The 26,587-nt window shown below is 46.5% G+C and overlaps 1 long non-coding RNA gene across 1 annotated transcript in view; it reads left to right on the top strand.

Annotated features, from left to right (window-relative positions):
- LOC144772084 (uncharacterized) overlaps positions 1-26,587 on the top strand; it is a 154,002-nt gene that overhangs the window by 850 nt on the left and 126,565 nt on the right. The window contains exon 2 of the long non-coding RNA XR_013599638.1: positions 306-328. This is a non-coding gene — a long non-coding RNA (uncharacterized LOC144772084). The remainder of the gene's footprint in view (positions 1-305; positions 329-26,587) is intronic.

The following is a 26,587-nucleotide window of genomic DNA, read 5'->3' as shown; positions in this document are numbered from 1 at the left end:
TAATCTCTCCGGCATCCAATCTATTCATGGGTTTTTCTATATGAGGGCAACAATTGGTAGTTTCAATTATTTGTGGAATTTATCTATAAACAAGCTGCCAGCATGTGGCAGGGAACCAAACTTTAGCTCTGAATGTCACTTAATACTAGTTAGGCATGAAGGATTATGAAGGTTGAGAGGCCATACCTTTGACATGATGTGATTAATTCTGCTGATAACAGTGTTATCAATAAGGAATCCATATATTATTAACTGCAATATTGATTAACGTTCCTTTTTTCTGTTTCCTATTTTTTGTTTTGTAGAATCTTCCAAGAAACATCCAGAGGTAAAAAGATGTCATAAATATACGTTTTGCTTTGTGAAGTTCTTTAGAATGTGATTTCCAAAAGAGGTAGATTGGGTGAAGTAAATTTAATTTTAGAAGAGACAGAACCAGATACTTTTGCAGCAAGGCACCTGCCCCCTATCTTTATATGGAATTGTTTTATACATTTTATTTAGATTTATTTGTATACAAGGGAAGACACATAGAGAATAAAGAGTAAGTGGGGTGGAAAGTCGGGTGACAAAAATCAACAAATCACTTGCAGACTGAGGGGTATGTTTACGAGCCTCATGCAGAGCCAGAGTAACACTTTTTGTGATGCTTCGGCAGCGCAGACTACAAAATCATATCTATGAGGCCACAAAAAGCCCCTATGCTTAACTTTGAATTACCTCATAGATATGAAGAAAGGCAAATCAGAGCAAAATACTGCATTGCCTTGCTCTGCGCTCCGGAGGCATTTCATGGGCAGTGCTGTGGGTGTTTGTTGTACTTACATTTATGCTGCTCAGCCAGTGTGTATGTGTGTATGTATGGAACCTTGGAATGAGTGATGACTGCGTGGAATGTTGGTGTGCCTGGTGGATGGGAAGGATGACAGTTGGTGAGAGTGGGCTGAGCAGCGAAGATGCAGCTCCTGGTGGGGCTCTGTTCCAGCTTTGAACCAGCTCTTGAAGTAGCTTGGAACCTGTAACTACTATCTTGGAACTTGACTAATAAACCTCTATGTACCTTCCACCTTACAACATTTTGGCGACGCTTGGGATCAAATCCTGTATGTTTTGGGAAGCAACCTAATGAAGGTGAGAAACCTGCGTTCATCTATTGAAGGTGAGGAAACCTACAGTTGTACGGAACGTTTTTTTTAATTCAAGTAACAAAATAAAGCAGTCTTAAGGAAAAAAATAACAAGAAGGAGAAGAACGCCCGTTTAGCCCCACCAGTGTCCATTACTATCGGGACAGCCTACTCCGGGCGCTTCACACTCCTCGTGTTTATCACCTTTGAAGGAAAGGAAGGCATTAATGAAAAGAAGTGTGTGTAAACAGTCGGCAACTTCAAGAAATGTTGTTGTGTCGTTTAAGGCTATCAGTCACTGTTTCACACCAAAGCCTCTAGCCTTCCAAAAACGTCACTAAGAATCATTTATCTGCATTTGACTACAAAGTTAAGATTGATAGACTGTGTCAGGAATGCAAACTTGCTGCCTTTCGGCATTAAAGGAGATCGTTCATCCACATTTTTAGCTTGAGTATGCATTATCCAACAGTGTGAGCATTTAGTGCCATCTAGTGGGCCTGCCAGTGTACTCCATTTTCCGCCTTCAAACTAATGGAAATATTGTTATCTACGGTTTTAAAAGTGATTTATGCTCTGACAGCGTAATTGCAGCATCTAGATGACGATTTGGGCAGCATACCAGTCCTGTGTGTGGAAGTCGCAGAATTCAAGTATGAAAATAAAAACGAACAAATATTTTTTTTATTGCCGGCATTTTGGAATCCTTTAAGCAAACTGAAATAGGTTTATCAGCGGACTTTGGGAATGTACTGTCAGTGTTTCTTTAGTTAACTTTTATTCCTATTGTTAAGCCAACTTGAAAGTCGTTACCTGCAATGTGGGCTCAAGCGAGCTGTCCAACTGTTTCTTCACAGTCCTCGAGCTGATGGTATACCACGTCACAGGTTGTTTGTGCTCAATCTCCGATGGAAACAGCACTTACATCACAAGTAAGCCCAACTTTCCGTAGAAAGGACGCAAATACGACGTTGGGGGCCATCTTAGGTAACATCACCATGACAACACCACAGCAAGTCATTAATCGACATGTCGGATCGGGGCTGTTTCTGGCATATGGTATTTGTGAAAACTTTGTTTTTAAGGTATTTTGAGACAAAGAAAAAGTGTATTCTGCGCTACTCTATAGACAGACTGCCAGACCAGCAAATCTTGAATTCTCATCACATTGCACTTTGCTGCAGCTACTCAAAGTATCTATGGAAAAGCTAATATATTGCTTTAAGATCTCGGGTGAGAGAGTTCGCTCACCGGAGTTTGCTCACAAAACATTGTCACCTTAACTGTTTATGTACATTTATTTAACATGCCTATTAATATGCTTTTAATGATTTATTTAATGATCTAAGGAAGATGGTGTTGTGTTTAGCAATGGCTGAGTAAGAAGAAATTGATCACAGTCCTTGTTTTATGTTATGGTGGTACTACACTATTTTCATTTGCACTTTAATTGAGTGTTTTACTGTGGGTATGTTTTCGTGAGAGCTTCATTTGTTCCAGGTTGGACTGTTTGTGGTATCGCTAGTGTATTAACTTATACTTTTCCTGTAGGGTAGTTGTGTACGGGAGCTGGTCTCCATACATTCGGCCTAATCTTCAGTGTGGGTGGTGCGCACACCCTTCTCACTGTCACACTCTACATGGTCTTTGATTTTACCTAGCTTCAGTATTACCATTTACTCGTACCACATTTTTCATCCACTAGTGTGAATTGCTGTTTCTTCTTAGTTTTTATTGTGTTTACTCATTCATTCATGATGAACAATGGACTGTAGACCCTTATTTTGTTGTAGTGCGCATTGGACTTTGTATCCACTTTTATGGGAATATGCGCGATGGACAGTGGTCCATGTTTTAGCCTCTTTGTTGGACAGTGGATCCATACTTTTGGCATGTGTTTTGGGCTAAGTGCCTTGAATTGTGCACCCATATTTTGTTGTTATGCGCATTGGGCTCTGTACCCACTTTTATTGGATTATGCGCGATGGACAGTTGTTCCATGTTTTGGCCTCTTTGTTGGTCAGTGGTCCATACTTTTGGTATGTGTTTTGGGTTATGCACCAATTTTCTTTTGTTATGCACATATACTTGGTTATGTGGGATGGGCAGTGACCCATAATCTCGCCTTGGTTTTGTAGTGTTTTGGGCGATGTACCCATACTTTGGCCTCTGTTAAAGCGGTGCCTAGATTTTATCTATGTTTGAAATACACATTAGGCCTTGCACCCAAAAAAAATTTCATTTTTATTGTACACATGTGTCCTTTACTCTTGTACCTTTGAAATCTTTTATTTACATGATTATTGTGTACACTTCATTAATGTGTACCAAGAACTCATTTGTGTAGGATACTTAATGGTTTGGTGTTTACACACCGCGGGTGTTTCCCCATTCTGTTAGTTTTGCGCAGTGTTTTCTTTTGTGTGTGTTATGTAAGAATGGGTGATTAGTTTGAATTTTACATCTTCTTCATTTCTACTTTTCTCCCATTCCCACACACTATGAGCATGTTACTTACTTATTGCATTTTATATTTTCTTCATGATGTTCCCAAGGGAAGGGGATGTGCCTAGCTATATCTTCCTGCTTGCACTCTTTCCTTGCTGGTTTTCTATACTTTTCATTTCCTTCTTCGTTCTTCTGCAATATGTACTCATCTTGCTCTGCTTCACAATTCTTTCCACTTTCATTCTTCTTTATAGTTAAATTGATCTGTTTGCAATGTTGTATCATTTTGTTTACAGACATATGTTGCTCTCTCTTAGAGTTAAAACTAATCTTTGTTGATTGTTTCCATAAAGAGAGAGGATATGTTGTACTTACATTTATGCTGCTCAGCCAGTGTGTATGTGTGTATGTATGGAACCTTGGAATGAGTGATGACTGCGTGGAATGTTGGTGTGCCTGGTGGATGGGAAGGATGACAGTTGGTGAGAGTGGGCTGAGCAGCGAAGATGCAGCTCCTGGTGGGGCTCTGTTACAGCTTTGAACCAGCTCTTGAAGTAGCTTGGAACCTGTAACTACTATCTTGGAACTTGACTAATAAACCTCTATGTACCTTCCACCTTACAACAGTGTTCACATGCAACACCCATGGATTTTGATACTTCCCCAGATTTACAAGACCATGCAAACCAGGGGAAGTGCCAAATACTTATGCCTCCTAATGCGAAGAGTAATGAGGAGAAATTACTTTATTTCTCTTTTTTGTGTCCTCTTTTTATGTGTGCTGCATTATGCAGCACACATAGAAAGAGGAAACTGCCTATTAGGATTGTTTCTCTGCATTAAAGGGCCACTTCCTGGGCAAAAACAATCCTGCCGACAACACAGGCCCTCTTGCACTAAGGTACAAGGGTGCCTGCATGGGTGCTAAGCTGCAGAAATTGCAATAGCACAGGTGGAAATTACATGGATGCAACATAGTGCATAAATATGGTGCATTCTTGCCCTTTTACTTTGGTATGGGGCAGCACACCAAATCCACATAAAAGAGGGCCTGAATATATATTGTATTGTGTGTAAAGGTAAGTGAGTGGGTGTGAGTTACTATATTGCACAATTACTACTAGTATTATTAGATGAAATACAAAATTGGGAAAATATGTAAAATACAGATCCTGGGGCCTCACGCACAAACATGGCACAAATAAGCATTTCAGACTAAAACAAATAATAGCATGCAAACCAGCATGATGGTTGGCACAGGTGCACATCGTTTTTGAACAGTAAGCTGTTCTCAGAATCTAGCATGCTCTTTTGTAGCTGTCTTCATTAATCAAACCATATTCATTCTATTCTAGTCCACTTCACATTTTTTAACTTTCTTTTCACTTTTTTGTCTCCTTCATGCACCCCTATGCTTCTATTTATCATCCCTCCTTTGCATGGTACACGTGCCTCCTCAATAATAGCAACATTTCTGCTTATTGCACCAGGGAAAAAAACAGGTTTACCCAGGTCTTACTTTTGGAGCTGCCCCAGAAATTATGCCACCCTTGTAAATATGGGCAGCGTCAAAATAAATGGGTGTTGCGGTAAAACGTCCACCGCAACACCCATTGCCCTTCCCTTTCACACTAAGTATAGCATGAAAGGGAGCCGTATTTACAAGGCTGCGTTAGGCCACAATAAGTGGCTTAACACTCCTTGTAAATAAGGTGAAGACCTTATCACCACCACAATGTCACAGAAAATGATGTTTTGGGGGTGATAGGGGCTTGTAAATTTGCCCCTGGGTGTTTCACCAAAACACAAGTAAAATGTGTAATTATTAATAACTTCAGCATCCAAAACCCCAAAATGTCCATCGTACCTTAATTTCACTCAGTCCTGCCGGGAAACATCCTTTACCCAACAGGAAAAATCACAACCTGCCTTCACTCCCCAGTCACTACCCTGACTGCAATGTTTTTTTTTTTATTGTTTTTTTTTATTGCAGATTCACAGTAATCAAGGAACAAATAATCAGGCACCTTCAAATTCGTCGCGTATAGCGCCTCTCATGCTTCCCAAGTGGGTACACGGCCATTTAACCCACACCCCGGAGGTCGGGCGGCAATTTTCAATCAAACGCTTTTGCATAGGCCAATGTATTCTTCAAAGCATTTCAAGGGCCCATATTTACCTCTGCAGTTTTTCTTATTTTTGTTGATTTTCCCCTGTTGCTGAAAAAACTCCCCCCCCCTTTGAACAATAAAAACCATGATACTTGCATCCATCAAACTAAATGCAGAAAGAAACCCATCAGCAGCCGCACCCTCCCACCCATCCCCCCTCCCTGCCGATGCCAGTGATTTCGCTTTCTAGATCTGCATCACATTTCCTAGGCAGTGTACGGCAGTCCCCCGGCGCATTTTTATGTAGCAAGTTTACATTAACTCTGTCCCCTCAAACCCAGCCCTCCACCTCCCCCTCAACCATGGGATCACAGTCACATCCTTCCATCTAGTCCTCTGTATCGTCTCCATTTAGACCAAACTCTGCGGAATTGTTTGGGGCAACCCCTGGCCTTATATGTCACCCGTTCGGCTGCCATGTAGATATCAAGCCCCCTCCTCCATTCCTCTATGTCGGGGGCTCTGGCGCTCCCCAATGTTTTGCAATGTCTCGTTTTGCCACTACTAGTGCCAAGACCAGGAATATAAGAAGGGGACGTGTCAAGTCTACCTCGTTGGTCATGCCCAATAAGGCTAGTTTGGGCTCTTGCGTGATCGGGACCTCTAGGACCTCCTCCAATTCTTTGAACACTTGGGACCAGTATGCTTGTATTACACTGCATGACCATACCGTGTGGTAAAAACCCCCAATCTCCTGAGTGCATCTAAGACAGTCGGGGTCCTCAACCTTTCCCATTCTGCAGAGTCGCTGCCTGTCGTAATAGGTTCTATGGAGTACATTGAGTTGGATCAATCGCAGTCGGGACTTGACAGCTACCTCAGGGGGATGCATCAGCACTGTGTCCCAGTCCAGGCCCTCCATTTCTCCCACCTCCGCCTCCCATGTGGCCCTGAGCTTTGCCAAATCCCCCAGCATATGGTTAGTCAAAGTCTTATACGTCAGTGATACTGCCTTCCCCTGTATCTGCTCCTGCAGGAGCCTCCCCTCTAGAGGTGCATATTCGGGGATGTCTACTAGCGTGATTTTTTGGGCCTGCCAAGCGTGCCGAAGTTGCATATATTTAAAGTGCTGTGTGTTGTGGAGCCCGAAGTCTGACTTAAGGGTCTGAAATGATTTGAATTCCCCCTTGGCAATTACATCCCCTATGGTGGAGATGCCAATTTCATCCCACCTCTGGAAGCCTTTTAGTTTGTGGAGTTCCGTTAACCACTGGCAGTGCCACAGTGGCGTCTGTCGTGTTGGCTTTTTGTCCCATCCCACACGACGGGTGGCCGTCCTCCACGCGTGTAGCGTCACTTGCGTTGCTGGGAGGAGGGAGGTCCGCCCCGGAGTCCCATAGAGGAAACACAATAGATTTTTGTTCGACATTGTTGCTCTTTCTAGTGCGTATGTTGGGTGATCCACTGGGGCATGGAACCAATCATTTATTGGCGTTAGATGTTCCGCCCAGTAGTAGGCCTCTAGGTTTGGGAGTGAGATCCCGCCACTGTACTGATGTCTCTGGAGAGTGGACAGAGCCACCCTAGCCTGTTTACCTAACCAGAGAAAGGATCTCAAGTCTGCATGGATCCTACAGAAGACCGATGCTTGTATCGGATAGTATTCATTTTGCAGAGCGTAGAGGAATTTTGGCAATGTGACCATTTTATAAATGGCCGCCCTCCCTAGGAGAGTCAGCGGGAGCTGTCTCCACCGGGTCATATCCGCCACTGCATTAAGTATGATCCTTTCTATGTTCCTATTAAAGGAGAGAGCCTTGTTCACGGTAATGAATACCCCGAGGTACTGGAAGCCCTCGGTAGTAGTCAGAAGGTCGTCCGGCAGTGTTCCCCACCTATCGCTTCCCCCAGGGTCATAAAGCACTGACTTGTGCCAGTTTATTTTGTGACCAGCCTTCCTGCCGTAGCTGTCTATTTCTCAGAAGAGCTCTGGGATCGTGATTTCCGGTTGTGTTATGTATAATAAAACATCGTCCGCGTAGAGTGAGATTTTTTCAGGCATCGAGTCAGTGGCACCGGTTGTAAAACCGTGGATGTCAGTGTTCTGTCGGACCCTAGCGGCCAGTACCTCTATGGTAAGCGTGAACAGGAGGGGGGACCCTGCCGAGTACCTCTTTGAATCTGAAACTCTCGGGACAGAGTCCCGTTCACCCGCACTCTGGCCTTCGGAGCAGTGTAGAGGAGCTGTATCCACCGCATGAAATTGAGACCAAAGACGAACTTACGTAGAATAGCGAAAAGGAATGGCCAGTGCACTGCGTCAAACGCTTTCTCAGCATCCAAAGAGAGGAACCAGTGGGGGTCGGCACGGCCCGCACCTCTTGCAACCAGTTATGGGTCCTTCTAAGATTGAATTTAGTGGCCCTGTCTGGAAGGAATCCCCATTGATCTAGATGTACCAGATCCGTGATAACAGTTCGCAGTCGGGTAGCCAGGATGGTGGCCAACAGCTTCACCTCAGTGTTCAGTAGGGAGATGGGTCGATATGAGGCGCAATCCTCGCGAGGTTTGCCCTCTTTATAAATCGGGACGATCGTTGCCCTCGACAGGTCAGGGGGGAGCTCTCCCTCCTCAAAAACGCCTGCAAAGAGTCCCCCAAGGTGTAGCGACAGTAGAAGAGCTTGAAGAGCTCTGCCGGGAAGCCATTGGGTCCCGGGGTTTTGCCGGGCCTCAAGCTGGCAATGGCCTCGGTAATGTCATCCACCGTTATGGCCGTCTCTAGGGCCTCCATTGACTCAGGGGGGAGGGACGGCAGAACTGCAGCATCCAGGTAGCAGAACGCCTCCTCCTGCGTGGCAAGGTCACGTGCCGCATAAAATGCCTCAAAGTGCGTGGCAAAAGTTTTGGCTATCTCCCTATCCGTGTGTACAGTAACGCCGTTACCGTCTCGCACTTCATCAATCCATCTCGCCGCCCTCTCTTTCCTGCTGAGCCACGCCAGAAGTTTCCCCGACTTGTCCCCTACGTCATATAGCCTGTGGAGGGTGGCAAGGGCCTGGGTCTTTGCTTCTTCGTTCACCAATTCCCTAATACTGTGTCTGGACATCCAGCAGCTTCCTGAGGATCTCGTCGCTTTTTTGGGTTAGATATTCCCTTTCTCTTTCTAAGATTGTCTGTTCTAGGGTGCCTGGAGTCTACGTCTTTCTTCACCCCGCCTAGAATTTATCCTATCCCTAAGGACTGGCTTCAGGGCTTCCCATAGAGTGACCTTCGAGTCCACCGTGCCCACATTCTCAGCCAAATAGACCTTAATGTCAGCCCGTATACCTTTAAGTAGGGTCGCATTCTGTAAATCCCAGGCCGCCAAGCGGCAGGTTCCCATGTGTCTAGCCTGGTCTCGTCCTACCCTTACATACAACGGCGAGTGGTCCGAAATACCCCTGGACCTGTATTCAGCAACATCATCTACCCTCAGGTGTTGGCGGGACATAAAAACATAGTCAAGGCGCGAGAACACCTTATGAGCCCCGGAGTAGTAGGAGTATGCCTGTAGTGTCGGGTGAAGCCACCTCCAAATATCTGTAAGTCCTATGGCGGACATCTGGCTGCAGAGTGTTGTCTGGCTCTCGCCTCTGGCCCCCGCTCCTGATCTATCCTGTTGGGTGTCCATAACGTCATTGAAGTCCCCACCCACCACTTGTATTGTATCTGAGGTCTCTAAGAGTATGCGGTTGAGCGCCGTGAGAGTACGTGGTTGCAATTTGGGTGGTGCATATACCGAGACAAGTGTGTAGGAGCGTCTGTTCCAGGTGCCCTGCACTCCAGCGTACGTCCCTTGGGGGTCCAGCCAGGTGCGGGTAATGCAAAATGGGGAAGCTATTTTGGCGATAATTGCCACCCCTCTGGAGTCCGATGTGTATCCCGCATGTGCCAATACCCTGTGTCTCCCCCTAGCGAGGAAAGCGCATGCAGTACCCCGGAGGTGAGTTTCTTGCAGGAAGGTAAAGTCCGGATCGACCCTTTTGATATAGGCATTCACCAGTCCCCTCTTGATTTTAGAACCCAAACCGTTGACATTCCATGTCAGGATGCTCATTTTCCTATCCGCCCCTATTGGTGTGGCTACGTTACTTGCCATTGGATTGTGAGGTGATTGCATGTGGTCCAATACCGGCCTGTGCAGGTGGTACATGGGTTCAATGTGCGCTGCTGTATGAATCTAGTGCAAGTAACCCCCCTCCTTCCCTCTGCCCTCTCCTTCCCCCAACTTGAGAGAGTTCAAAAACTTTTCATCCCCCCCACCCACCTCCCCGCCTCCCCCCCCTTCCAGTTGCATCCTACCAAAGGACCAAACCATCCGCAGGTGAAGGCCTGTCGCCCTCCCACACATCCCTCCCTTTACAAACTCAGAAACAGTGAGAGAAGTTTAAAGAACGTAGAAGGGCGTGGTAACTTGCGTGCTCCCATATGTCGTGCTGCAATCCCATGACTCTCAGAGCACCTTCTTTCACGAGTGTGAGTCCTGAGTGTCCATTACAGGCGCGCCGGATCGCCCTGAGGAGTCCTGTTCCAAGTGATGGATTTCCTTGACTAGTGGATGGATCAAGTCCTCCACCACCTCCTCTCCCCCAGATGCGCGGCCCTCCGATTCTTCCTCTTCATCTCCTTCAGATCGGATACCATTGCGCAGGCAACTGAACCTTGAGCCCGCCACTGAGTTATTTGCGGGTGTCGTCGATCCACCACCCCGAATGTCTTCCGTGGCCCGGGATCGGTATGGGGTCGCCGGTGTCAACTTTCTCACTCTCCGTGATTTCCGTCTCTGTGGTTTCGGCATTTCCCAGCGTGTCCTCTCCCGTATTGATCTCTCCATGGCTTCTCGCCCCACGCGGCTTCTCTGCTGTTCAGTACAGGGCGTTCCTCAAGCCATTGCCAGGCGTCCTCCGGGTGTGAGAAGAAGATGGCTTTATCCTTGTAGATCACCTTGAGCTTAGCGGGGAAAGGAGCATGTATCGAATGTCCAGAGTCCTCAGTTTTGCCTTCACAGAGTCGAATGATCGACGTTGTTTCGAGACTTCCTGACTGTAGTCTGGGAAAATCATTATGGTCGTGTTCTCCGATCGTATCTCCCCCATTTGTCTGGCTTCTTTCAAGATGAGATCTCTGTCCGCAAAGTTCAAGAAGCGTGCTATGACCGGTCTCCATCTCGCCCCCTCCGGAGGTTTCGCTAGAAGGGCCCTATGCGCTCTTTCAATGATGAAACATGGGGAGAACTGTGCTGTCGGGAAGGTGGTTTTCAACCAGGCGTGGAGGAATGATGTCATGTTTGTCCCCTCAATTCCCTCTCTAAATCCCACGAAGCGCAGGTTGTTGCGTCGCGATCTATTTTCTGCATCGTCCACCTTCCACTGCAGCTGACGGTGCGAGGCCTGCAGTTCTGCCATGTCTTGCTTCAGGGCGGATATCGCCGCAATGTTGTCGTTTATCCTCGTTTCGGTCTCCGTCACCCTCTCAGACAGTTTCCGGAAATCTTGCCGTAGTAGTGTAACCTTGGAGCCCACTTCCCCGATCTTCACCTCCAGGGCCACCCGGGACTCCTGGATGTCCGTCCTGGATGCTTGAATGGCCTCCATCAACAGCGCCGTGTCGGTCCGCACTCCGGGCGTCAAAGAGTGGTGCTCCACCGTGGGTCTTGGCGCCGCAAAGTTGTCCATGGGGCCTTGTTTCGCATTTTTAGGGACCACGTCTCTCTTCCCCATTGCTGCGCTCTCGTCGGGCGAGGGCCGTAATCTGCAGACCCCTGACGAGTCAATAGTAGAGTTGGAGCCGAGCAGTGGTGGGGGGGGGAACGCCGACTGATAGTAAAGGTTGTAGACCCCTGCCGCCACCGGGGGCCGACCTCCAGCCAGTGATAGATGTGGCTTCTTCAGTGCGTACCCGGCCCCGTCCCGCATGCCCGTCCGGACGCGGTGTCACCACCTGCCACCCACAATGAGCACAGCACCGCCGGGTGCTTAGGGCCTCCTTCACCGTCTTCACCTCTGCCACTTCGGGCCTCCCCCTCGACACTCAGGCGAGCAGGGCAGCAAGCAAACCGGTCTTCAGTGGGGCGCCAGGGGGAGGTGGGGGGGGGTCGCGTGCTCCGGAGCCTCACCGTGGGCAGAGCACTCCCGCGTCGGTCATCTCCTTCGGGCCTCCCTCGAGCACCGCGGCCATGTTGGTGCAGGATCCGGGTCCTTGTGGCGGGCTCAGTGGTCCAGTGCCAGCCGGCTCCCGGGGTCGCCGCTCCGCCGAGAATGCACCAGGGACGTTCCGTCCCCCGAAGCTACAGTCAGCTGGTGTGCGCGCTGGAAATTACAGAGGCGACCAGCCCGGCTCCCTCTCACCAGCTCTGAGTAATGCCGGCCGCCATTTTGGTAAAGGCGGCCGGTTGTCGGTGTTGCCCGTGCTGTTCGTCACACTCCGGGTAGCTAGCACTGCGGACCGACCTGTCCGCCGCGTCCTCTAGGCAGCGGTTTCCGACCCCACCAGGCCTGGGGGTGGCTTCTATGCGCACCAGCGACTCGCGGACTCGACGCCCGCCATCTTGGCCTCGCTGACAGGCGCCGGGTCGGAGCTTCGGGCTCGGTTCGCTGTGTGTCTTTGCACCGATAGTGCGGTGGGTGCACCTCCGGCAGTCCCAGGGGTGTTGCCGCTCCTGTCTGTGTGCGTGGTGCCTCACTGGGGATGATGGAAACGGCGGATCTGTGTGCAGCTCGTCGGGAGCTCCGGCAAGGCACTTCTCAACCGGCCATGCTGCTGGCCACGCCCCCACCCTGACTGCAATGTTATCACACATTCCTTTACAACACAACTCTTTACAATGACTTGCTTTAGCGGGTGCATTGTTGAACTAGTGTTGGATTTTATGTCCAACACCTTCCCTACTGATACACAGACTAGAGTTGAAATAGTAATTTATAGTATTCAAAAGTCCAATGCCCCCATAATGTAAGTTGTTTTAACAACTTTTGTGATAAAGTAATGCGTGGTAACATCACAGTTGGAGTAGTGACTGTGGAGTAAAGGCATGTATGGGAAATACATGCAGGGTTCTATCATAAATCATCACTCTCCATATTCAAAACCCTAGGTCAGCAGTAACAAATAAATGCAATACAAATTCAAAACTAGTGTTGGATGATACAGAGACAACTGCAGTTGCAAACAAAGGCTGTGTAATGCTTTTCCTCCAGAACCTAAACCCAAAATGATCATAGGCTGTGAAAACACAAAGGAGAGTGTTAAGGACAGGAAGAGGAAGTTGCATTCATGTGTACAGTAGCCTCACATTTTTATGGAATTCCCTCGGTGTAAACACAACAATAAAATAAAATGCATTTAATGCTCAAAATGTACCCAAACGGTTCACGCAGGTAAAAATATTAACGCAAAATTTCTTTCACTGGCGCTTGAATTAAAGAAATACTGCTGGTGGTTGGATTGATTGTGCAGTGGCCATGTTCCTGGGATACTTTTTTTTCCACCGAGTGGTAATATCATGCATGCAAAGGGGCATAATGGCATAACTTACAGTATTATGTATTATTTTCCCCAGTGCAACATTTATGAGATTATGTTAAATTACACTGGTGTAAAATAGTTACACTGAGTCCAAGTATTAAGAGGGGTAGAAGAAAACTAAGATTACCATCTTTACATGGTAGAGTACACATCTTAATACTGGATGACACCCGTAACTATGTGAAAAAGTGAGGCTTCAGTCCATCTGGTGGAGCTTGTGGCAATACAGCCTACTTTGAAAGTACATTCCCAATTTCTGATCTCCGATAACTTGCGACTAATTGTGAAGTTCCTTAGCCCTTATATATCCAATGAAACATCCAATGAAATATCCTTTCATGAGAGCGCCTACACACAAATTGCTGGTCTTAATGCATTATCAGATGCCAACTCTGGTTTCTGTCTTGTTGCTCCCTGGTCTCTGGTCCTGCAGCTCTGTCTGTGAGAGGTTCTGTGGCTCTGTATTACATGGATTTCCCTGTATACAGGGAGAAAATTGCTGCAGGCAGACTGCAACTGCACTACTGGTCGAATGAATGCAGGGCCTCTTTGGTCAGAAGCTTTCTAGTACCACCTCACCTTTCTCTGGTGTTCGTCCAGCCGCATTGCTAGAAAAGGTGTTCATGACGGGAGACAACCTGTACAACGCAACTTTTACTACGCAGTGCCATTACGACGCAACTTTTACAACGCAAACCATTACAACGCATTGCACTGGGGGGCGCTCTAGGATAGGGAATAGGTTTAATTTACTATCCAACACCTTCCCTACTATCCACGGGGACTGGAGTTGGAATAGTAAATTAAACTATTCACTATCCAGCACCCCAAAACGCTATGCGTTGTAATGGTATGCGTTGTGAAAACCGCGTTGTAAAGGCATGCGTTGTGAAAGCATGCGTTGTGATGTCATACATCCTTCATGACCCATATGGTGCCAAAGGAAAACTGGTGGTGTCACCAATAATAGGCAGTAGTAAAGAACCTTGTCACATGGCTGTGTGTATGTAACCAGAAGTATAATGTGAAAAATCAATCTACAGTCTACAAATTCAGGAATACATTATAAGCAATAGACAGCATTATGACCAATTTTTGGTCAAGCCTCCACATCTCTCTTTGCTCATGTACTTTAAAGATGCTGGCTCCTGAGTGTCCCTGACAGGGAACATACAACTCTAGGTAATTGTGAGGAGACTAGAGTTTCTGGGTCCTTGATACCTTGGTATGAAAATACCAGACCTGGTAATGCCAGGCTCTGGAAGCACTGTACCGAGACATAGATGTAGGACAGGGGTAGAGTGATGGGAAAATAGGAATTATCTAACACAAAATGTAAAGGATTTACAAAAAAGTAAGGATAAGTTTGGGAAGAGACAGGCTTCTACAGTCAACCACCCACAAAAGACTAACCCCATTGCTCCTAAAGAACTACACATCTAAGGTTACCATAACCCTAAAAGTGGTAAAACAGTAATAAATGTTGTCCAATCCAGCCCTAAGATCATTGAAGAAATCCCCAAGGCAGCTCACAAGTACTAAAACATACTCACAAAGAAAATAATGACATGGATTTTAAATAATACTTAATGATAAATAATGAAATACACATGTAGATATTCACACAAAAGAAACAAAGGTTATAGTGAGTTTATAGTTATGTTAAAATATCAGTTAAAATATACAGTTTTAAACAACCAAAATGACAGAGATTTTACAAGCATGGGCAGGGAAAAAAGATAGATTGTGCTGACCGAGGGTTGGAATCCACCAGCAAATTAAATTTGCATTGGGTCATAGGGGATGAGGTTTTCTGGGGCGAATGGTTGGTTTGGAGGGAAGACTCTGTACACCCCCCTTACCCACTTAAATCTTATTTAAAAATGTGACAGCCTTCAGAATTCCAGCCCACCCGAGAAAAATGTAATCAAAAACAGGGCTGCCCTTTTCTTTGGTGGTTCTGAGGGGTTCCTACAGAACTTCCATTGGACACCAAAATAGAAAAAGGATTTTTTTTTATTTTAGTCCCGGGCTCCCTCTCGGAGCCCCCCACTAAGGCTAAGGGGTCGGGATATCCCTACCCAGCCCCTTTATGTTTTTTGTTAATCAAACTTTTCAGGACAGGCTCCTGTAATGCCTGTTACAACATTTCTTTTCATGCATGTTGCAGCCAGTCAATCAGTGTGATCACCCTGAAAAAACCCTCTCTGCCAATCAGAAGGCTTGAAGTTTTGAATTTCAGCCGAACGGTTCAGATATTTATACATTATGAACTTAATTTTTCAAAAACTATTAAACAGAATCATATCAAATTACCAAAGCATTCTTTTTGGAAGAATATCGAACTTTCTGCCAAATTTGGTGCAATCCCATTCAGCTGTTTTGGTTGTGGTACTGTTGAAAATCCCTTTGGAAATTGCATAGCTAAATTGCATTTTGGGACACAATTTGTTTCTCATTCCCCAAAACCTTATGCGTAGTAGCTGAACATTCATTTGCAATGTTTCATCAAAAGGTGCCAAAGTTATTGGTGAAACAAAAAAATGCATTTCCAATAATACTAGGTGCAAACTATAAGTGCATATTCACTGAAAAAAACGTTAAAGGGATGTTATAAATAGGAAATAGAGTTAAAAAACCTTAGAAATTCACTGAAAGAACCAAGGGTTGCAGGGAGTTTATAATTAGAAATTCACTGAAAGAACCAAGGGTTGCAGGGAGTTTATAATTAGGCTCAGATTTCAACTCGTACAAAACCAAAGAGTTTCAGCAGCTATAGTTACCTGAGCTAACTATAGCTTGCGTTCCCATAATACATTTCTTATGACCCCACATATTACATAACTCATAACATGGTCAGTGACATCATTGATTACATCTCAAATGACATCACTGATGACTTCACAGATGAAATTACCCTGTGAGTACAAGAGTTAAATGTTTTTGAGATTTACGGATATAAACAAAACTACAACATAAGTTAAAATACTATTCTTCTATACTAGTAATTAGCCATACTATTTATATATCTGAGTGTCTGTGAGACTGTCTGCAAAAGTGTGTGAGTTGATGTCTGAGTTGCTGTATGGGTTTCTGAGTGGCTGTATGGATGTGTTAGTGGGTATGAGAATAGCTGTATGGATGACTGAATAGCTGTATTGGAGAGTGAGTGGCTGTGTAAGAGACTGTATGGGTGAGTTAGAGGCTGTATGAGTGGCTGCAACGGTGTGTGAGTGATCGTATGGGTATCTGAATGGCTGTGTAAGTGGTTATATGGGTGACAGAGTGGGTGTGTGAGTGGTTGTATGGGTGAGTTAGTAGCCGTGAGTGGTTTTATGGATAAGTGAGTAGGTGTGTGAGAAACTGTATTGATAAGTAAGCAGAAGTGTGAGTGCCTATATGGGTGAGTGAGTGGCTGTATGATGAACTGTATGTGTGATTGAATTTTTGTTTGAGTGGCTGCAAGAGCATATGTATGGGTGTGTAAATGTCTGAATGTCTGGATATGTATGTAGCTGTATTGGTGAATGAATGGGTCATTAGTGACTGTATGAGTATGTTAGTGGTTATATGAGGGACAGTATGAGTGTGTGGCTATATGAGGGGCTCTAGGGTCGAGTTATTAGTTGTGTGAGTACTGGAATGGGTCTGTGAATTGGTATGTGAGCAGTTGTGAGATTGTAGGAGTAGGTTTATAAGGGGTTCCATGGGGCATGAGTGGGTGTGAGAGAGGCTCTGTGGAAGATGTCATCAGTGATATAATTTGAGATGTCATCAGTGATTTAATCAATGATGTCACTGACCATTTCAGGAGGGATGTAATATGTGAGGCCATAAGCAGTGCATTGTGGGGTGTAAGGTATAGTTGCTGTTGAATTTTACTGGATTGAACTAATGAAATCTGAACCTTACTATAGTATGCCTGTAATCGTCGTTCTTTTCAGTAAATTTCTATGGTGTGTTAAAATGATATTTCCTAACCCTAACGTCCCTGTAACCTTCGTTTTTTCAGTACATATCTAGTATTTAAAAAATAAAGTCAAACTGTAACCTGTAAGATTTCAAAATGGATGTGTGAGTGAGTGAGTGTAAGAGTGTGTCAGTGAGTTTGTGACTAAGCGTGTGTGTGTCGCAATAGATATGTGATCATGGTCCACCATGCTTGTCTATGACACTGCCCAGGCAGGTGACGGCCTCAATGTCGTCCAGTGTCCAGAGTGACTGCAGTTGGTGTTGGCTGTGTTAGCCTTTATGAACTTGGTTTTCCCCTGTGGATGTGGAGATCAAGTTGTGCTAATGTGGCTGCCACATTGTTGGTCTTTTGTTGCATCTGCAGATAGGTATCGGAGAGGAGGGGCAAGTTGTCCACTAAGTCCAAGTCGTTGAGCTGCATCCAAGGTTTCCATTGGATTCCGTTTCTTCTCCTTGCTGTGAATGTCATCATGATCTAGCCTACGGCTATCAGGAAGAGAAAAGACAGGAAAAGCAAAACTGGCAGACTCCAATTCTCACTAGTAAGACGTCTGTGAGTTGTCCTCCATGAACTATCTTTAAGGTCATTCCATCGTAAGAGGTGCTGGTGATTCTTATACGTTTATCTGGCAGACATTAGTGTTGGAGGATTTTCCACTGGGTCAGTCTGCCAAAGCTGTCAAATGCATTCTTATGGTCAAAACAATTCACATGGGAAAGTGTTCCATTCCATCGACTGCTCAATGAGTAGGCACAATGTTGCAATCTGTTATTTATTTGCATGATCTATGTCTGTGGAAGCTGGCTTGCTAGTCTCACAACTGAGCATCAATTTGTTCTCTCATCTGTCTGCCTGGGATTTATAGAAAAGTTATCCTCTGTAGTTTGTACAGTTACTCGGGTTACCTTTTTGGGGAATCTTGATGAGATATTCCTCCTTCTAGTCGACTGGCACCCATCCCTCTTACCAGATCCTTCCCAACATGGGGGTGAGCATGTCTGCTGTTGTTTCAATATCTGCCTTTAGTGCCTTGTAGTGATCGTTGTCAGGTCCACCTGCCTTCACATTTTTCAGATAGTTGATGGCCTGCAGTATTTAATCCTTGATTGGCCTGTTGCAGTCAATTTGCAAGTCCTTGTCAACTGGATGTATGTCCGGTGGAAAATGCAGTACAGCTGGTTCAGCAATTCTTCAAAGTGCTCCACCTAAAGTCCTAATCTTCTGCCCTAAATCGTTGAAGAAAAGGGGATCGTCTGTATTCCGCCCATAGGTATTTATAATCACTACTGGGGTGTTGTAAAGTGTGCTTTGTAGTAAAATATACCCCCCCTGGCTGTCAATATATTTGTGATGTGTCCGCCATTGTAGCCCTCTCCGAATCAATATCGTCACTCCCCTTGAGTAATTCGAGAACCCAACTTCCACCACCTCCCCCATGTTGTGTGTCTGAGTGCAGTAGCTGCTGTAGTCGTCAAATGGGTCTCTTGCAGGAGGCTTATGTCTATTTTGTGTCTCACAAGGTATGAGTGGACCAGTCTGACCTTTCTCCGGTCATTCAGACCTCTCACATTCCAGGAAAGGCATTTTAACACTGACATGCAAAATACCTAATATCAATAACTAACCAACAGGAAGCATGCATCTTACAGTGGTGTTCCATTAGTAGTGACATTTGACTATGCAGGAAGAATAAATAGAGCAGTACCCCTGTACTCCCCCACCCACACCAACCCCCCAATCAGGTTGTGTACTACCCTCCCTCTTCACCCAAAACTGTAAACAAATGGTCTCAGTAGTGAACACACGGGAATCATCCCAGTGGGGTGCATGAGTTTGCCTGCAATTCTCCCCAGTACTTGTGACAGGGTAGCTGAGTATAGTACTGTATTTGTACAATGTAGCGTGTGGGCGATCCCAGAGTGTTACCAAAGGAACCATTACAAAAACACCCAATACAGGATAAGTCAGATGCTGGCACCAAAGCAGCTCCACTCGGGATGCTTTGCAAGAATGAGGGACAGTTATAGAATCACAATTGAGTTTCCAAAAGACATTTTTTAGAGTAAAATATTCTGTGCAATTATTTCTGCCATGTTTTCAAATTGACAATGATTACTGAATAGAACTCCATTGCAATAGGGAGTAACATGTAACCTTGTTACACGTGTATTAACCTGGATGAAGAAGGGTGACATACCATGAAACTGGTCCCAGAATGCTTGTTTCCGGTCTAGGTAGGGCCTGGCAGTTTGGTCTGGACTGTTCCCATGAGGCACAGAGTCAAGACTGATTTGCATATTGCTGGTTACGAACTGGGGTGATGTAGTGGGCAAAAGAATGATGGATTCAACCCAGATCGATTGACGGGGGGAAAATGTTTGCATTGTCAGCATTATGTCCTTGGTAAGGCGCTAGCTGCTCTCTACGGAGCGCCCTGCTTGCTAATTTGCACATCCTTTTGATTCAGTCATTTTATCTTGCTAATAAACCTAAAACTGCACTGATTTGCCATTTGCACATATCGCTGATACTTTTTAATAAAACCTTGGGAGTGCTTGAACCTGAGGAGAGCTTTTATTCGTTTAACTTGTTTTTAACGCACTGTTGCTGTGTTTACTATTGCATTTTGTTTAAAAACGCTGGTCTCTCGCCCCGTTCCACCACGGCTGCTGCCGCTTGAGTGGAGGGCTTTACCGACCTATAGCTGTGCTTCTCTTGGAGGCGGGCCTTCCAGGGTGATTAGTACTTGAGGAATGGCGGCGCCGTCGCGCAGCGGATGCGCGCAGCATGCGCGCCACGGGCGTGCCCAAGGCGAGCCCGTCTGCGCCCGTCCACGCCAGGTCGGGCCCAGGGCCCAGGACCCCTGCTCCTCGGGTAGTCTAGGCTAGGCAGTCCCTACTATGCTGGGAATCCGAGGCCCAACCACTGCCCGATAAAATATTGTCGAAACTTAAGCGGGAAGGGCTCTTGAGACCGCATGTAAGGTTTAAGTTGGGAATCAGGGCACCTTCCTTGGTGTCTCTGCCAAAGCAGGGGTGTAGGTTTTCATTACTCAACACTCGCTCATTACAGAAGCACTGTCTGGAGGTCTTTTCCCTCCTACAGGAGGATAACCTAGATCTTCTCTGTGTCACCGAATCCTGGCTTAACGAATCCTCGACGCCGGAGATGGTGGCAGCCCTGCCCCCCAATTTTTTCGCCATCCATGCCAACCGCCCAGATAACATTTGAGGGGGGGTTTGCTATCCTTTTTAAAGACACTCTGAAAACTGAAACACTCTGCTCAGAGTGTATTGAAGGTGCTGATGTCCTAGGCGTGAAGCTCAGCTCCCCTACAGACTGGGTGGTATTCCTGTTAGTACATCGCACGCCTGGCACATCAGTTAAGTTCATGGAACCTTTCTTGAAGGTGGTGCACGACCTTCATTCCCACTATGAAGGTCTGGTGGTGCTTGGTGATTTGAATTTTCACTGGGAAAGGACCCCGAAAGATGGCCAGATTCAACAATTGGAAGAGATCCTAGTATCCCTAGGTCTTACTCAGCTGGTGGGAGAACCTAAACATGAGAGGGGTCACACGCTGGACCTGATGTGGTCCTCCTGTCCACTCCTAGCCCCCGCTCGCGATCTCCCCTTGTCCCTGGTCAGACCACTATCTGATCGAAGGTCACTTTCCACTTTCCATAAAACGGCCGGAAGTTAAACCAGACTGGAAATGATTGCGCAGCTGGAACCAGGTTAAGGCTGCAGATTTGACAGCTATTCCATCACACTCTGACTACCCCCCGCCGCTGGTGGATAATTTGGAAAGTGAAAGCACTGCCTTGGTGTCTATACTGAAGGAGGCTATTGAGGTAGTAACTGCGGCCCATAAAATTAGACTGAGGGACAAGGGCAAAGGAGCACTATGGTTCAATAGTGCTCTTAGAGAAAAAAAACAAGTCCTTCGCAAATGCGAGAGAGCTTGGCGTAAATCTCGTACGCCTACTGCACGGGATGCCTATACTGCACAATTTGCAGCATACAAAAAAGCCATCCGCTTGAGGAAAGCTGATTTTTATGAAGCTGCTATCTCGGAGGCAGTCAACCCGCAGAAAGAAATATTCAAAGTCTTGAATGATCTGCGTACAGTGAAAGGACCATATCCGATTTTTAATTTGAAGGATTGTCAAGACTTTCAGGCCTTTTTTTAAAATAAAATAAAGGACTTGATGGTAGAGATCAGGCAGACCCCGCACTTCCTTTGCTCTATTGAGCCACCCCTTATATCCCCGAGACCGACATTGGGCTCCCTGACGGGGGTGCCAGCCCTCACAAAGGAGTCTCTATTCACTATAATGAACCGGGTGAAATCAGGATCCCCAGCAGACCCCTGCCCACCCAAGATCTTCAAGCTGGGTTGGTCTGGTATGGAGGACAAAGTCCCCACCTTGTTGAACCGCTCCTTAGAAGAGGGACTTGTCCCCTTCAACTTCAAGGAAGCACGGGCGGTCCCCCTCCTAAAGAAACCTGGTGCCGACCCTAAAAACTTAAAGAACTTTAGGCCAATCCCCCAGCTACCCTTTCTTGCTAAGATCCTGGAGCAACATGTTTTGCACTCTCTTACACACTTCGTAGAAAGCAACCATCTTCTTGTGTCTAATCAGGCAGGTTTCAGAGCTCATCACAGCACGGAATTGGTGATGGTCTCCATGCTGGATGACCTGAGACTGAAGGCTGACAAAAGAAATCCATGTGCCCTGGTCCTTCTGGATTTATCCGCGGCATTTGATACCATGAACCACTGTCAGCTTCTGTCGCGGGTTGAGGACTTAGGGATTCGGGGTATAGTCCTGGTCTGGCTGACCTCCTTTCTGAAAGATCGCTCACAGCGAGTCCAACTGTCTGACCTCATGTCAAATCCAGCTAAGTTGACATGTGGAGTGCCCCAGGGTTCAGCCCTTTCGCCCTTGCTTTTTAATATATATCTTCAGCCTTTGATTACAGCCCTGAACAAGTTGGACTGCAGGGTCTATAATTATGCCGATGATACGCAAATTTTGATCCAGATCGAACACTCACCTGCGGCCTATTTGAGAATGCAAGACATTCTCATATTTACGATTAACTGGATGTCGGATAATTTTTTGAAAATCAACCCGGACAAAACGGAAGTCCTGGCATTTACCACAGCAGCCAACCCATGGAATGATCTGTTCTGGCCAGTAGAATTGGGACCATGTCCAGAACCAGCGGTAGCAGTAAAGAGCTTAGGAATCAAAATTGATGCCCTGTTATCCATGACACAGCAGGTGTCGGCGGTGGTAGGCACCTGTGTTAGTCTACTACGCCAGCTCTGGAAACTTTCCCCACTGCTGTCCGTCTCCACCCTTAGGCTGGCTGTCTCCGCTCTGATTCTGGCGCGGCTGGACTATGGTAACTCCTTATATTTGGGTCTACCAAATAACCTTCTAGCCAGACTCCAAGTAGTAATGAATGATGCGGCCAGGCTTATTTTTAATAAACCTAGGCGTACAAGGGCAACGCCCTTACTTCAGGACCTACATTGGCTGCCAATTGCTCAGAGAGCTAAATTCAAGAGCCTTTGTATTGCACATAAAGCCGTCCATGGCTCAGCCCCTACCTATATCAAGGATCGGCTGACTAAATATACACCAAACAGGACCCTTCGGTCTACTGAGGCGTGCAATTTGATGTGCCCTAGGTTCAACCTGGTATCCAAGGGCGGCAGAGCTTTTTCAAGCACGGTGCCCCGAGTATGGAATTCTCTTCCAGTTAAACTGAGGAAAGAAAATAATCTTCTTATCTTCAGGAAGAATCTGAAGACGGTGCTCTTTTTGGAAGCATGGGGGACACTGTAGTGCGTGGCGTGGACTATGGTAACTCCTTATATTTGGGTCTACCAAATAACCTTCTAGCCAGACTCCAAGTAGTAATGAATGATGCGGCCAGGCTTATTTTTAATAAACCTAGGCGTACAAGGGCAACGCCCTTACTTCAGGACCTACACTGGCTGCCAATTGCTCAGAGAGCTAAATTCAAGAGCCTTTGTATTGCACATAAAGCCGTCCATGGCTCAGCCCCTACCTATATCAAGGATCGGCTGACTAAATATACACCAAACAGGACCCTTCGGTCTACTGAGGCGTGCAATTTGATGTGCCCTAGGTTCAACCTGGTATCCAAGGGCGGCAGAGCTTTTTCAAGCACGGTGCCCCGAGTATGGAATTCTCTTCCAGTTAAACTGAGGAAAGAAAATAATCTTCTTATCTTCAGGAAGAATCTGAAGACGGTGCTCTTTTTGGAAGCATGGGGGACACTGTAGTGCGTGGCGTGGACTATGGTAACTCCTTATATTTGGGTCTACCAAATAACCTTCTAGCCAGACTCCAAGTAGTAATGAATGATGCGGCCAGGCTTATTTTTAATAAACCTAGGCGTACAAGGGCAACGCCCTTACTTCAGGACCTACACTGGCTGCCAATTGCTCAGAGAGCTAAATTCAAGAGCCTTTGTATTGCACATAAAGCCGTCCATGGCTCAGCCCCTACCTATATCAAGGATCGGCTGACTAAATATACACCAAACAGGACCCTTCGGTCTACTGAGGCATGCAATTTGATGTGCCCTAGGTTCAACCTGGTATCCAAGGGCGGCAGAGCTTTTTCAAGCACGGTGCCCCGAGTATGGAATTCTCTTCCAGTTAAACTGAGGAAAGAAAATAATCTTCTTATCTTCAGGAAGAATCTGAAGACGGTGCTCTTTTTGGAAGCATGGGGGACACTGTAGTGGCGTGGCGTGGCGCCCCTCCAGTCCATGGCCAAAATGTACTTTAAGAACTGAGAGGATACCAGGACCTACCTGTTCGCCGATCCACCCAAGGTGCATCACTGTCAGCCTTACTTCATGTAGAACCCACTCTGTTCTTGTCTGCAGTAACCCTGGGCGTAGTTCGCGGAGCCGCACTCCGCGGAGCTACGCGAAGACGCACTTGCACTCCGCGACCTACGCGTAGCTCCGCGGACATGCGTAGTTGCTTGCTAGACCCGTTCGCGTGCCGTTTTTCGTCTTCGGGAGCGCGGTGCGCGTGTTCGGGGCGCTGCCTGCATGCTCGGGATGGCTAGCGCGCTAAGACATGTTCGGGAACTTATCTTCTACAAAAGTGCGTGATCGCGCTAAATATCGCGCGAACCTACATGGTGGCACACGCGACCGGGAAAAAGCCATTGCCGCGCACGCGATAATGTTATTCAGCGCGCGAGAACTACGCTACGCACCGGATCGCGGAGTAATCGACAGCTACGCGTTCTCCGCGGAACGCGGAGTTGCCGAAACTCCGCAAGCTCCGCGAACGGAGCGTAGTTCTTCGCCCAGGGTTAGTCTGCAGCAGCAAATCAGTGGCTCCTCTCTGGAAGGGAATCTGGCCATGTACATACCACATTGGCTACAGCCTTCAGCCTCATCTCGCTAGAGATTTTCAGCTTTCAAAATAGAGGCTAAGTCTGAATGTGGAAATCTCCACTGTGAATCCGCTTCCTCCTTGGACACTGCAGGCTGCCTTGCCCAACTGAACTTTGCCTTCTCGTATATTTTTCTCTGAAATTTCATTTAAGTCCAAAGATAATCGGAGACAGGGCCAACCCATTTTGTGTTACTGAACCACATTCCATCATGGTCGGCCATAATGGTTGACTTTGTCCCAGTCTCATGCGACTAAATGTTTGTGGGTGGCACTAACTTTCACTAGAACTGACTGGATCTTTGTCTTTTTTGTGTAATTTATTACATTGTCATTTATTTTTTCTAAATTGGTGTGTGATTTTTCTTTTGTGGTGTTTTCACTTTATTACTGTTTGAGTGCCGGCTAAATACTTTACACATTGCCTGTAGTTTAAGCCTGACTGCTTTTGTGCCAAGCCACCAGGTTAATATATTGACGGTTTGTAGTTCACCCTGACAAGGATTGTGGCATTTGCTTGAGATGGGATCACACATCCCTAAACCAACAACCACATTTCTCACAATAACTATATCAGAGTGTCTAGCACCTGGAAACATGTGGACCTCCTTTTTAGGTCTCGCACTGGGTGATGCAGCGGAAAGCGCTGTCGCCAGCGAGACTTATTGTCAGCGACTTGCCTCTCAAGTGGTACAGACAGGGGCACGCGCAGGCGATTGGGGTCTGTGGACATGCATGTACAGGCACGCGCACATCTCCTGTCCCGCTTTCCAGCATGCAGTTTCACTTTCACCCCTCACTTTCGCCCCATCGTTGGAGTGGCCTGCAATGGCGGGTCCGCTCAGGAAATAAACATTGATACTGTGCCTTCATCGGCACAAATTGAGAATCCCCCACTCACCCGGTCTATATTTAAACTTTTGATGATTTCACAGTTGTAGTTCTACACTGCACTGTAGCGCATTAGTGATTAACCGTGTGCTACCAGTCGTACTTCTCTGCGCTGCACAGCTAATATTTAACTCTTTCAGGAGGACACTGCTGCTGCACTGCACTGCAGCGGTTAACCGTGCACTACTAGACGTGCTTCTTGGCGCTGAAATGATGATATTTAACCCTTTGGTTACACAGTTATACTGCAGCGCTGCAGTGGTTAACAGTGTGTTGCCAGTCACGCTTCTCTGCGCTGTACTGCTGTGTTGTTTACCCTTTGATGGTTACACAGTTCTACTTCTGCACGGCAGCGCTGCTAACCGTGTCCTACCAGCCATGCTTCTCTGCGCTGCACAACTGATATTTAACTTTCAGGAAGACAGTTCTACTACTGCACTGCAGCGGTTAACCTTGTGCTACTAGTTGCATTTCTCGATCCTGCACTGCCTATATTTAACCCTTTGATAGTTACGCACCGCAGCACTGTAACAGTTAGCCTTGCGCTACCAGTCATGTTTATCGGCGCTGCACTGATGATATTTAAAATTAACCCTTTGATTGTTACACAGTTATACTGCTGCAGTGCAGCACTGCAGTAAGGCATCTCATGCACCGATTAATCTTGCGCCACCAGTCGTGCTTCTCAGTGCTGCACTACTGTATTATTTACCCTTTGATGGTTACAGACGTATACAGCTGCGGTGCCCAGAAGCACTACAACGGTTAACCTTGTGCTACCTGTCCTGCTTCTCGGCGCTGCACTGCTGTGACGCGTACCTCTTGTGAGTGTATTTCTTGCTCTGCTCTTTAAGGCACACCTCACTGGACAGAAACAAAGCGCTGTCCATGGCAGTAAGGGCCCGTAGGAACTTTACTCCTCCTTAAGCGCTTCTGGCGGCAGCAGTGGTACCATTACTGCCAGCATTACTGCAGAATGCAGCGGTGTTAAGCGAGATACCGCTGGTGCATTCCAT

This window comes from Lissotriton helveticus, chromosome 8 (genome assembly GCF_964261635.1).
Source record: "Lissotriton helveticus chromosome 8, aLisHel1.1, whole genome shotgun sequence".
NCBI classification, from domain to species: domain Eukaryota; kingdom Metazoa; phylum Chordata; class Amphibia; order Caudata; family Salamandridae; genus Lissotriton; species Lissotriton helveticus.
The sequence above is the reverse complement of the archived record's forward strand: the minus strand, read 5'-3'. Positions and strand labels throughout refer to the sequence as shown.